Consider the following 11,056-nt stretch of genomic DNA (forward strand, 5'->3'; position numbering starts at 1 on the left):
CATGATCTGCAAGGAAATGTTAATGTATTCAAAGAAGCACATGCTCTTGCTGCCACAAGTGAGTGGAACCTGCAAAGGTGACTTGGACCACCAGAAAATGCTTTGTAAAAATCTGGAAAGGAGAAGGGATCACACGACATGGACTAAGAATGATTGATTTTCTGGAATAATGGGTGAATAACAAAAGGGAAAGGTGCAAGCATGGGTTTTATTTAATTGAAGTGCATGTGTATTTCTGCAAAGATGAAGTGCAGAAATGTAATGGAATGCACGGAATGGATGTGGATCATGCATGTGAAGATGTGGCTGAATGGATTAAGTAATGGAAATGGATGTTTTTGGCTCAAAAGGGAGTTGGAATGGCATGGGACGCACGGACTGGATTTTAGCATGCATGTGACCGTATGTTTGGTGTTTAGAAGTGCATAAAATGATGGGATTGCATGAGAACACACGGTCAAGGTTGTGACATGCATATGAATGCATGTTTTGGTGTTGGAACCACATAGTTGACTTCAATGACTTTGCCTTGTTTAGAATCACCCAATATGGCCGAATTGCATTTCTTAACACTTCACATCCTTTCTGGAATGTTTTTACTTCATTTGCCTTCCCATTGATCCAATTTCTCCCTTGCTGCACACTAACACCAAATAAGGTAAAATGCAACTAGTTTAATCCAAAACAATCACAAAGACGCCAAATAATGAAGATATAACGTATACAAAATGTGACTTATCAAATACCCCCAAACCTGGTTTTTGCTAGTCCTCGAGCAAACTTAAAACTAAAACACACAAAAACACAAACATATAACTAAACCACTTTCGCTGGCTAAACGATTGCACTGAGCATGCACAACAAGCCTTTGAACCCCTAGGTGTCCCTAGTTGGAGGAGTTGTGTCTCCTGAGGGTTTACAGTGATGACACCCACAAACATCTACAAACACTGCAAACAATTTGGTTAAAACATGCTTTAAACAAACTAATAAGAACTAATGAAGGTTTTGTCATTCTTTCAACTCAAAAGTTTGCCACTTCAAAGAATCGTATCAATTGTAACGTATAAAGATATTTCTCAATGTCTTACAACTTCAAGGTCACCATACCCAAATGCTTAAGATAGACTTCGCCTCAACTCTACTCCTCACAGCTTCCACTCAAGTCTTCACTCAGATCTTAAGGATTATTCTCTCAACAACATATACGAGTGGAATTATGTAAAGGAAATCAAAATTCTCACATATGAAATCTGAAATGGAAGCACAGTTTCTGAGTAGATCTCATGAAATGAATCAAATACTAAGAATATAGATAACACACAAACTTACCATCACCCATGAATACATCCTCAATGATCAGCTAGGTCTTTCTCAAGGTTGTAATGCAAGGCTTAGGGTATAGGTTATGAAAGACTTGATATGAAATGCTAGAGTTTGGGGCATACCAAAGTGTCTTTGAGGCTCTTCACTGGCATTTGTCTTCTTTTGTTTTTGGCGTCCAGGCCCTATGCTTTATAATTAGGCGATTTGGAATTTGTATCCACTTTGATCCTCTTTTTTTTTTTTTTCTTTTCTCTTTTTTTTTTTTTTTTTTTTTTTTTTTTTTTTTTTTTTTTTTTTTTTAGAAACATTTTCAACATAGGTGCCCTCGGTACACGCCACAATCTTGCTTTATAACTCAATCTGCCCTTAGTTTTCATCACATTGGTATTTCCCCAAACTATAAGGTATGGCTTGTAATGGGGTAGAATGGGTAGATTATGGTGTGGGTGATGAAAGAATTAGGCTAAAGTGTTTGGTTGGGTGAATGGAGCACACAAATGGGTAGGATTTAAGCCTTTTAGTAGTTAAACATGCATAGCCTAACATCATCTCATTGAGTTCATTCCTGAATGACACTAAACACATGGTATCTGCAAAGGAGAATGATTCTTAGTATCCAAACAAAATAGAAGTAATGAGATCATTTAGAGTGAAATTGAAAGAAAAAGATAGGAGTAGAAACACTTTAAACCCTCTCAAAGAAGCAATTAGGCTCAAAATAACTCACTAGGGTAGTCTCCACTATTCTTCTTCCAGAATTTAAGTATGGTACCTCTATCATCATAATTCCAAGAGTTAAAGCTTTATACATGACAACAAGATGCACACTTTTTCATAGCAACCCAATCGTTTATTTTCAAACATAACCCTCATGTACATTCATATTAGTAAGCAAAGCACACTTAACTAAAACAAACCCACATAATTGAACAAAATAAAAGCAAAACACTCTTAACCAAACTAACACATAAAACAAATACAAACACAAACTTTCCATCCCACACCCCCAAACCTAACCTAAGCATTGTCCTCGATGCTTAAAATTGTATGCAAAGTAAATAGGCAAAGAATATGGAATCGAAATAACATAAACACAAAATAAGGAAAGAACACAAACCACACTAGGTTGCCTCCTAGCAAGCGCTTTATTTAATGTCTAGGCAAGACATGGTAGTTTGTTCATGGTGTTGTAAACTCAAGAAAATCTACAACTTGATACACTGGCTCCTCCTCTACTTTCTCCAAATATGGTTTCAATCGCTGCCCATTGACTTTAAAAGAAGTGCCATTCTTCATGTTCTCTATCTCCACAGCTTCATGGGGAAATGTTTGCAGTACTTTGAATGGTCCCACCCACCTAGACTTCAGTTTTCCTGGAAAAAGTCTCAAACGTGAGTCATACAAAAGTACTTTCATACCTTGGTGAAACTCCTTCCTTAGGATGGCCTTGTCATGATAGAGCTTAGTCCGTTCCTTGTAGATTTTGGCATTCTAAGCTCTTCCAACTCATTAAGTTGGAGCTTCCTTGCTATTCTAGCATCCTTGTAATCAAAATTGAACTTCTTGATGGCCCAATATGCACGGTGTTCAAGCGCCATTGGCAAATGACAAGCTTTCCCAAACACAAGGCGATAAGGACTCATGCCAATGGGGGTCTTGTATGCTGTTCTATATGCCCATAATGCATCATTTAACCTCAATGACCAATCCTTCCTTGTAGGGCTCACGGTTTTCATCAAGATGTTCTTGATCTCCCTATTGCTAATCTCCACTTGTCCTGAGGTTTGAGGATGGTACGGGGTTGCCACTTTGTGGTTGATGTTGTACTTCTTCATTAAGGATTCAAAGGGTTTGTTGCAGAAATGGCTGCCACCATCACTAATAATAGCTCTTGGGGTTCCAAACCTACAAAAAAATCACATCTTTAAGAAAATTCAACACAACCTTATGATCATTAGTTCTTGTAGCAATGGCTTCAACCCATTTGGATACGTAATCCACTGCCACTAATATGTATAAGTAGCCAAAAGAGGATGGAAATGGTCCCATGAAATCGATTCCCCAAACATCAAAGAATTCCACCACCAAAATGTTGTTCAATGGCATCTCATTTCTTCGGCTAATGTTCCCCATTTTCTGGCACCTATCACACTTAGAGCAAAAATCAAAAGCATCTTTGAATAAAGTAGGCCAAAAGAAACCAGATTGTAAAACTTTTAGAGATGTCTTTTTGGCACCAAAATGGCCTCCACATGCCAATGTGTGGCTAAATGTTAGGATGCTTTGTTGCTCACTCTCTGGGACACATCTCCTAATGATTTGATCAGGGCAGTATTTAAACAAATATGGTTCGTCCCAAACGTAGTGCTTCACCATGGCAAGGAACTTCTTTCTTTCCTGAAAAGAAAGGTCATTTCTCATTATACCACAGGCAAGATAATTCACAAAGTCCGCATACCATGGTTCTTTTTCTTGAACAACAAAGAGTTGTTCATCTGGAAATGATTCATTTAGGGGCAAGGGTTGTCCCACTCCATGGTTTTCATTAAGCCTGGACAAATGGTCAGCCACAACATTATCACTGCCCTTCTTATCTCGAATTTCCAAGTCAAACTCTTGTAGTAAGAGTATCCATCTAATCAAGCGTGGTTTAGCATCTTTCTTTGTCATCAAATACCTAATGGCTGCATGATCAGAAAACACAATAACTTTAGATCCCACAAGATATGACCTAAACTTTTCTAAGGCAAAAACAACAGCAAGCAACTCCTTTTCAGTTGTGGAATAGTTAAGTTGAGCATCATGCAGAGTCCGGCTTGCATAGTAGATCACATGTGGAAGCTTGTTCACCCTTTGCCCTAAAACTGCACCAACAGCATAGTCAGAGGCATCACACATTAATTCAAAAGGTAACGACCAATCTGGTGCCATAATAATAGGGGCCGAGGTTAGTTCATTTTTCAAAGTATTGAATGCATCCATACAAGCCTTATCAAAATGAAATACAACATCTTTAGCTAACAGATTGCATAATGGACGAGTGATCATTGAAAAGTTCTTAATGAAACGACGATAAAAACCCGCATGGCCCAAAAAACTTCTTACTCCCTTCACAGTGGTGGGGGCTACCATATTGGTGATGACGTCAATTTTGGCTTTGTCTACCTCCATTCCTTTGCTAGAGATTACATGTCCCAAAACAATTCCTTGTTTCACCATAAATTGGCACTTTTCCCAATTGAGAACCAAATTTGTTTCCTGACATCTTTGAAGTACTAAAGAGAGATGGTTAAGACATTCATCAAAAGAGGAACCAAATACTGAGAAATCATCCATAAATACCTCAATGAATCTTTCTACCATGTCAGAAAAGATGGCCAACATGCATCTTTGGAATGTTGCTGGAGCATTGCAAAGTCCAAAAGGCATTCTCCGGTATGCAAATGTGCCAAAGGGGCAAGTAAAGGTTGTTTTCTCTTGATCCTCCGGAGCGATTGCAATTTGATTGTAACCTGAGTATCCATCCAGAAAACAATAATGTGAGTAACCTGCCAATCTCTCAAGCATTTGATCTATGAAAGGCATAGGAAAGCAATCTTTTCTAGTGCTAGAATTCAACTTCCTGTAATCGGTGCAAACACGCCAACTGGCCGTGGGCTTTGTGGGCACAAGCTCATTGTTTTCATTTCTCATCACCGTGATTCCCACCTTCTTAGGCACCACTTGAATGGCACTCACCCATTTGCTATCAGAGATGGGATATATGATCCCCACATCTAACAATTTCAACACCTCATTCCTAACAACCTCCTTCATGTGTGGATTGAGTCTTCTTTGTGGCTCACGGGTTGACTTTGCCCCTTCCTCCAAAAGAATCCTATGCATGCACATGGTAGGGCTTATTCCCTTGATATCTGCAATAGACCAACCAAAAACTGATTTGAACTCTTTTAACACCCTAATTAGTTTATCTTCTTCATTTGGGGTGAGATCAGAAGCTATGATAATTGGAAGAGTTTCAAATTCAGCTAGATATGCATATTTTAGATGTGGTGGAAGTGGTTTAAGTTCAAGTTTTGGTGCTTTAACAGTAGAAGGAGTTAGATGTGACATTGATGATTCTAAAGGCTCAAAACGAGGTGAAGCATTGAAAGGATACAATGCTAATGCTTCCAAAGCAGCTACTTCTTCCATGAGTGCATCTTCCTCATCAAACTCATCTTGAGATTGACTCAAAACAGTTTGCAATGGTTCATTCGATTGTGCCTGCAAGAACTTAGAGAATACAAGTGAATCAAGCACATCAATGGCGTAACAATCAAGAGATGAGGAAGGATGAGAAAGAGATTCAAACACTTTGAATTGAACTGTCTCTCCTAACACTGTCATAGTGAGGAGTCCATTTTGCACATCAATGATGGTGTTGGCCGTGGCCATGAAAGGTCTCCCAAGCAATATAGGCAACTCACGATCATGTATAGGAGCTTCTTCCATGTCCAACACTACAAAATCTGCAGGCAATATTAGTTTATCAACTTGAACTAGGATATCTTCTACTATACCTCTTGGATATTTAACTGATCTGTCTGCAAGTTGTAATGAAATGGTGGTGGCTTTCAAATCTCCCAAACCTAGTTGAAGGTACACTGAATAAGGCATTAAGTTGATGCTAGCACCCAAATCAAGCATTGCCTTCTCTACTTTCTTGTCCCCTATGGTGATGTTGATAGAGAAACTTCCTGGATCCTTGAGCTTTGGTGGAAGTTTTCTTTGCAAAACTGCACTCACATTCTCAGACACCACAACCTTCTCATGTGGTCCATACTTCATTTTGTAGCTGTTTAACTCCTTGAAGAACTTCCCATATGCCGGCATGTTCCTAATGACATCAAGCAAAGGTAAGTTAACATTCACTTTGCTTAGTATATCAAAAATTTCTTTGAATGACTTATCCTGCTTGCTCTTGGCAAGTCTTCCAGGGAATGGTATTGGTGGAGTGTAAGGTTTCTCGGCCTTGTGAAGATTTGATGTTTCAAATGAGGTAGTAGCATGGCCTGGTTCCTCATTTGGTTTCTCATTGTCTCTTTGAGTGACACCTGCATTCACATGATCATATTCATTAGTAACTTCATTGCCAACTCTATTATCAATAACCTTACCACTTCTAAGTGTAGTGATTGCTTTGGCTTGCTCTTGGTTCCTTTGGAGTATCACGGGTTGGCTTGGAAACTTCCCAACCTCTCTTTGATTCAAGGCATCTGCAATCTGCCCCAATTGTGTCTCCATTTTGGTTAGGACGGCTGAATGTTGTTGGAGTGTGCAATTTGTGGAATGTTGGAATTGCAAGGTGTTTTGGGCTAACAATTTAACCGTATCCTCAAGGGTAGTGGCAGGTTTTGGTTGGAAATTTTGGATTGGATTGTTGTTCTTCCATGAAAAATTGGGATGATCTCTCCAACTCGGGTTATATGTATTAGAATACATATCATTCCTTGGTCTTTGGTTGTAAGAATTCATGAGGTTCACTTGTTCTTGAACATACTCGGGGTAAGCTTCCCTAGATGGACATTGGTGAGTAGGATGGCTTGGTATGTTGCAAATGGCACACACTTCATTAGCTTTTGGCACCATGTTGAGCACGGATTCAAGCTTCCTTTCTAGGTTAGCTACCTGCAACAAACGCTCATGATTAGAACTTGTTTCATAGACCCCAACTTTCTTACCCCTTAAATCTTTGTGTTGAGCATTAGACCCCAACATCTCATAAATGTTATATGACTCTTGAGCATTCTTTTTCTTCAATGCTCCACCTGCTGCATTATCAACAGTTGATTGACAATTTTGGGTTAATCCATCATAGAAAATTTGCATTTGTAAGTGAAAAGGTAACCCATGGTGTGGACATTGTATCAAAAGGCCTTTAAAACGCTCCCAACACTCATTGAAAGGTTCTCCATCATCTTGTTTGAAGTTGAAGATTTGTCCCCTTAATGTGGCTGTCTTTTGAGTGGAAAAGAACTTCTCCAAGAACTTCTTAGCCACGGCATCCCATGTAGTGAGGGAACCTGGTGTTAGAGTCATCAACCAACTCTTGGCCTTATCTTTCAAGGTGTAAGGAAACACTCTCATCCTCAAATTCGCTTCACTCACTCCCTGCAAAGGTAAACCACTCACAACATTGTAAAACTCTTTAATATGAGCTAAAGGGTCTTCATTAGGTAAGCCATAAAATGAAGGAAACATATGGAACTGTGAAGATTTGAGATCATAGTTTCTAGCTTCTGTGGGCAGCAAGATGCATGAAGGTGAATTTGGTATGATTGGTTGAGCAAAGTCCTCCAAAGCACGAAGTTCATCTTCGTTGCCCGCCATCTCTTCTTCTCTTTCCCAATTAAATTGCTCAGATTCTTTACTTGTTGAACTAGGTGAATTCCCTTCCTCTTCCTCACGGTCAAAGGATGAACTTGATGGCACAAAGTTGTCCAAAGTGTGGCCCTTCAACCGTTCAATTCTTTGGCCTAACTCAACAAGTTTATTTGACATATACTACCTGAAATAAAATAACACAAGTGTGAATGAAAATCTACTAGCAACAACAATGAAATGAACAAAAACAAACTTAAAAACGTTTGAAAGGACTCAAAGGACTCAAACAGATTCACAAGACTCAAAACAAGCTAAAAACTCTCAAAACTGCCTAAAAACACAAGTTGGGCAGTTTTGACACTAAACTCAATTTTGGACGAAAATTAGGTTTGAGCTTGACTCAAAATGCTTCAAAACACAAGATAAGACAGATTCTAAGCCTAAAACTTAACAAAATATGGGGAGAAATTGTATTTGGACGAAGTGCAATTAAATGGACAGATTATAACGAAAGCCGATTGTAAAGCAAATTGATGTAAACCTATGGATAATGGAATGGCTAAGGGATTCTTTTCCCCACATGAAATGTATGCAACTTAAATCAACTTCCAATTATCAAATCGACAAGTTATGAACCTTGACACTAATCAAAATAGCAAACAAGCAAACAAGCAATTACAAGGGACTGAAATCAGTCCCCGGCAACGGCGCCATTTTTGTTGATGAATATTTCCTTCCTAATGCTAGAATATATTTAGTATAATGGCACAAGCAAGGGTGTCGAATCCACAGGGACTGATTGGACCTATGTAACTACTTGTTTTGCTTAAAACTCTAAGAAATGAATCAAACTAGTCTAAATAGGCAGATTTGAATCAAACTAATCAAACTATGCAGATTTGTTGTTGTAACTTGAAAGCATAAGAGAATGAAGTAAACACAAATCAATGAATCAACAACCAATATAATGAGATAGTATCAATGGAAATGAAACTAGGGATTCGATTTCACCATTGCTCAATTAAATCCATGTTTGTTAAGTTGGTTTATACTCATTCATCTACAAATTTCTTGAGTTTGTTTCACTTGGATATGATCAACCATATGATGTGTGGATTTGATCAAATGTCTCTAATCTTGAACCTAATTGTGATGTGCAACTTTGGTTCATAATCTAGAGTATGTAATGCACAAGAAACGTTCACTAAACCAAAGGGAACACTCGGCAGGATGTTTGCCAAGCTTTCCCTTCATTCATTCACAAATCCACCAATATTAGACATGATGTATGCTTTAATCTTGGCTAAATAACTTGTGGTTAACTCAAATGGAGATCAAGCATACAAATCAACTCACAAATTCACAATTATAACAGAGAATGAAGCAAGAACTAGGTAGACAAACTGAGCATTCTAACTTAATTACATAGCAAACTTTGCAAGGTTACATCGAATCCCTAAAGGAAGCTTAGTTACAATTCATGTCTACAAAAGATTTGACATAAAAGTATAAAACATGAATGAACATAGAATTGATAAGAATGAACCCTTGAAGCAAAACTGATGTTGAAGTCCTTGAAGAGTTCCTTGGTGTTGCTTCTCCAAATGTGGTGCGGATGAAGTAGATTGGTTTGGTTTGGATGGTTTCTGCCCTTAGGACAGAAATGGACAGAGAATGGAATGAAATGGGGGAGGTTTTAGAGTATGTAATGGACTAAAAATGAAGAAGGAACTTTCGGCCCCCTTGTTGTGTCAAATGAGGCTTGTTTTATGGAAAAGAATCTGTCCCCAAAAATCAGATTGGATCTTGGCTTTGTTTAACTCAGATGGCAGAGCTTAAGTGATGGAAATGATTGTGTTTCTGAGATGGTAGACTCACGGCCTGGACATGATCTGCAAGGAAATGTTAATGTATTCAAAGAAGCACATGCTCTTGCTGCCACAAGTGAGTGGAACCTGCAAAGGTGACTTGGACCACCAGAAAATGCTTTGTAAAAATCTGGAAAGGAGAAGGGATCACACGGCATGGACTAAGAATGATTGATTTTCTGGAATAATGGGTGAATAACAAAAGGGAAAGGTGCAAGCATGGGTTTTATTTAATTGAAGTGCATGTGTATTTCTGCAAAGATGAAGTGCAGAAATGTAATGGAATGCACTGATAGGAGCATATTCATGCGACTTAAATGGCTTGTTCTCGTGCATTTACGTTATGTTTCTTTAGTTATTTTAGTACTTTAAGCTATTTTCGTGTGTTTGTAGGTCCAAAGGGCTAAAGGAGCAAAAAGATGCATTTTGAAGACTTTTGGAGCACTTTTGGGCTAAGGACGGATAGCTTATGCTTGAAGCCAAAGTGTTGGACGAAATTGAAGACCTAATTGGAGCCAAAGTGTTGGAACCTTGTTCTCTTTAGTTTTAGGACATTTAAACCTTTCCTAATCCCAATCATGCCATGCATAACACACATCCATTCTAACACATTGTCATTGCACATGCATTTCCTTCATTAGTTAACCCACATGCATTTATCACTTATCATCACCACATATCATATCACTTAATCACTTATCACTTATCATCACCACTTAACCACTTATCATATCATAACCACATATCATATCACTTATCACTTATCACTTAACATATCATCCACCTACTTCACCTACAACATCCACTTCACCTACAACATCCACCTACTTCACCTACAACATCCACCTACTTCACCTACAAATGACATAGCCATATGTTCCCTCCACTACTCCTATAAATACCCTTGCATTCATTCATTCAATTCAGATCTCATTTTCATACACAACACATTACAAACACATTCTCCCTTCCCTAGCCGTGAGCTTCCCATCTCTCCCCTTATAATCCAAACACCATTTTTCCATTCCACACTTCCATCCCCCAAACCAATTATCCCTAGACCTTATGCTACAATAAAGAGGAAGAGAAGAGGGCCTAAACGTTCATACAATTCAAGTTTGAGTTGTTGGAATGTTTAGGCGTTTCTTTGATTTCAATGTTTAATTTCAATTCTCTTTGTTTTGTATGAGGAACTAAACCCCCCTTTAGCTTGGGGGTGATTCGAAATTATGTTTATGTTTGTAATATGATTTGATTACTTTTAATTACGTTTCATAAATTGTGAATTCAATTTGTTTAACTGTTTGATTGATAACCTATTTATGTATGTTTATTAAGAATGAACGCTTAATTTTCATGCATGAATTTGACGCTAGAATATAAGTGAGTTTCACGTAATAGTTATGAACTTATATTCACAAGTAGTGGAGGTTGCTTATAAACAATCGCGTTAAACAAATTCTTGGCATAAGTTTCATGCAATCATAGTAACGAAT

General features: G+C 38.2%; 1 non-coding gene across 1 annotated transcript; it reads left to right on the forward strand.

Annotated features, from left to right (window-relative positions):
- The first annotated feature begins 7,213 nt into the window (after window positions 1-7,213).
- On the forward strand, window positions 7,214-7,324 carry LOC137741204 (small nucleolar RNA R71). Its single transcript, XR_011069234.1, has one exon. It is a non-coding gene; the product is annotated as a small nucleolar RNA R71 (small nucleolar RNA).
- Window positions 7,325-11,056: the final 3,732 nt, after the last annotated feature.

The sequence above is a fragment of the Pyrus communis genome, chromosome 7 (assembly GCF_963583255.1).
Source record: "Pyrus communis chromosome 7, drPyrComm1.1, whole genome shotgun sequence".
Classification (NCBI taxonomy): domain Eukaryota; kingdom Viridiplantae; phylum Streptophyta; class Magnoliopsida; order Rosales; family Rosaceae; genus Pyrus; species Pyrus communis.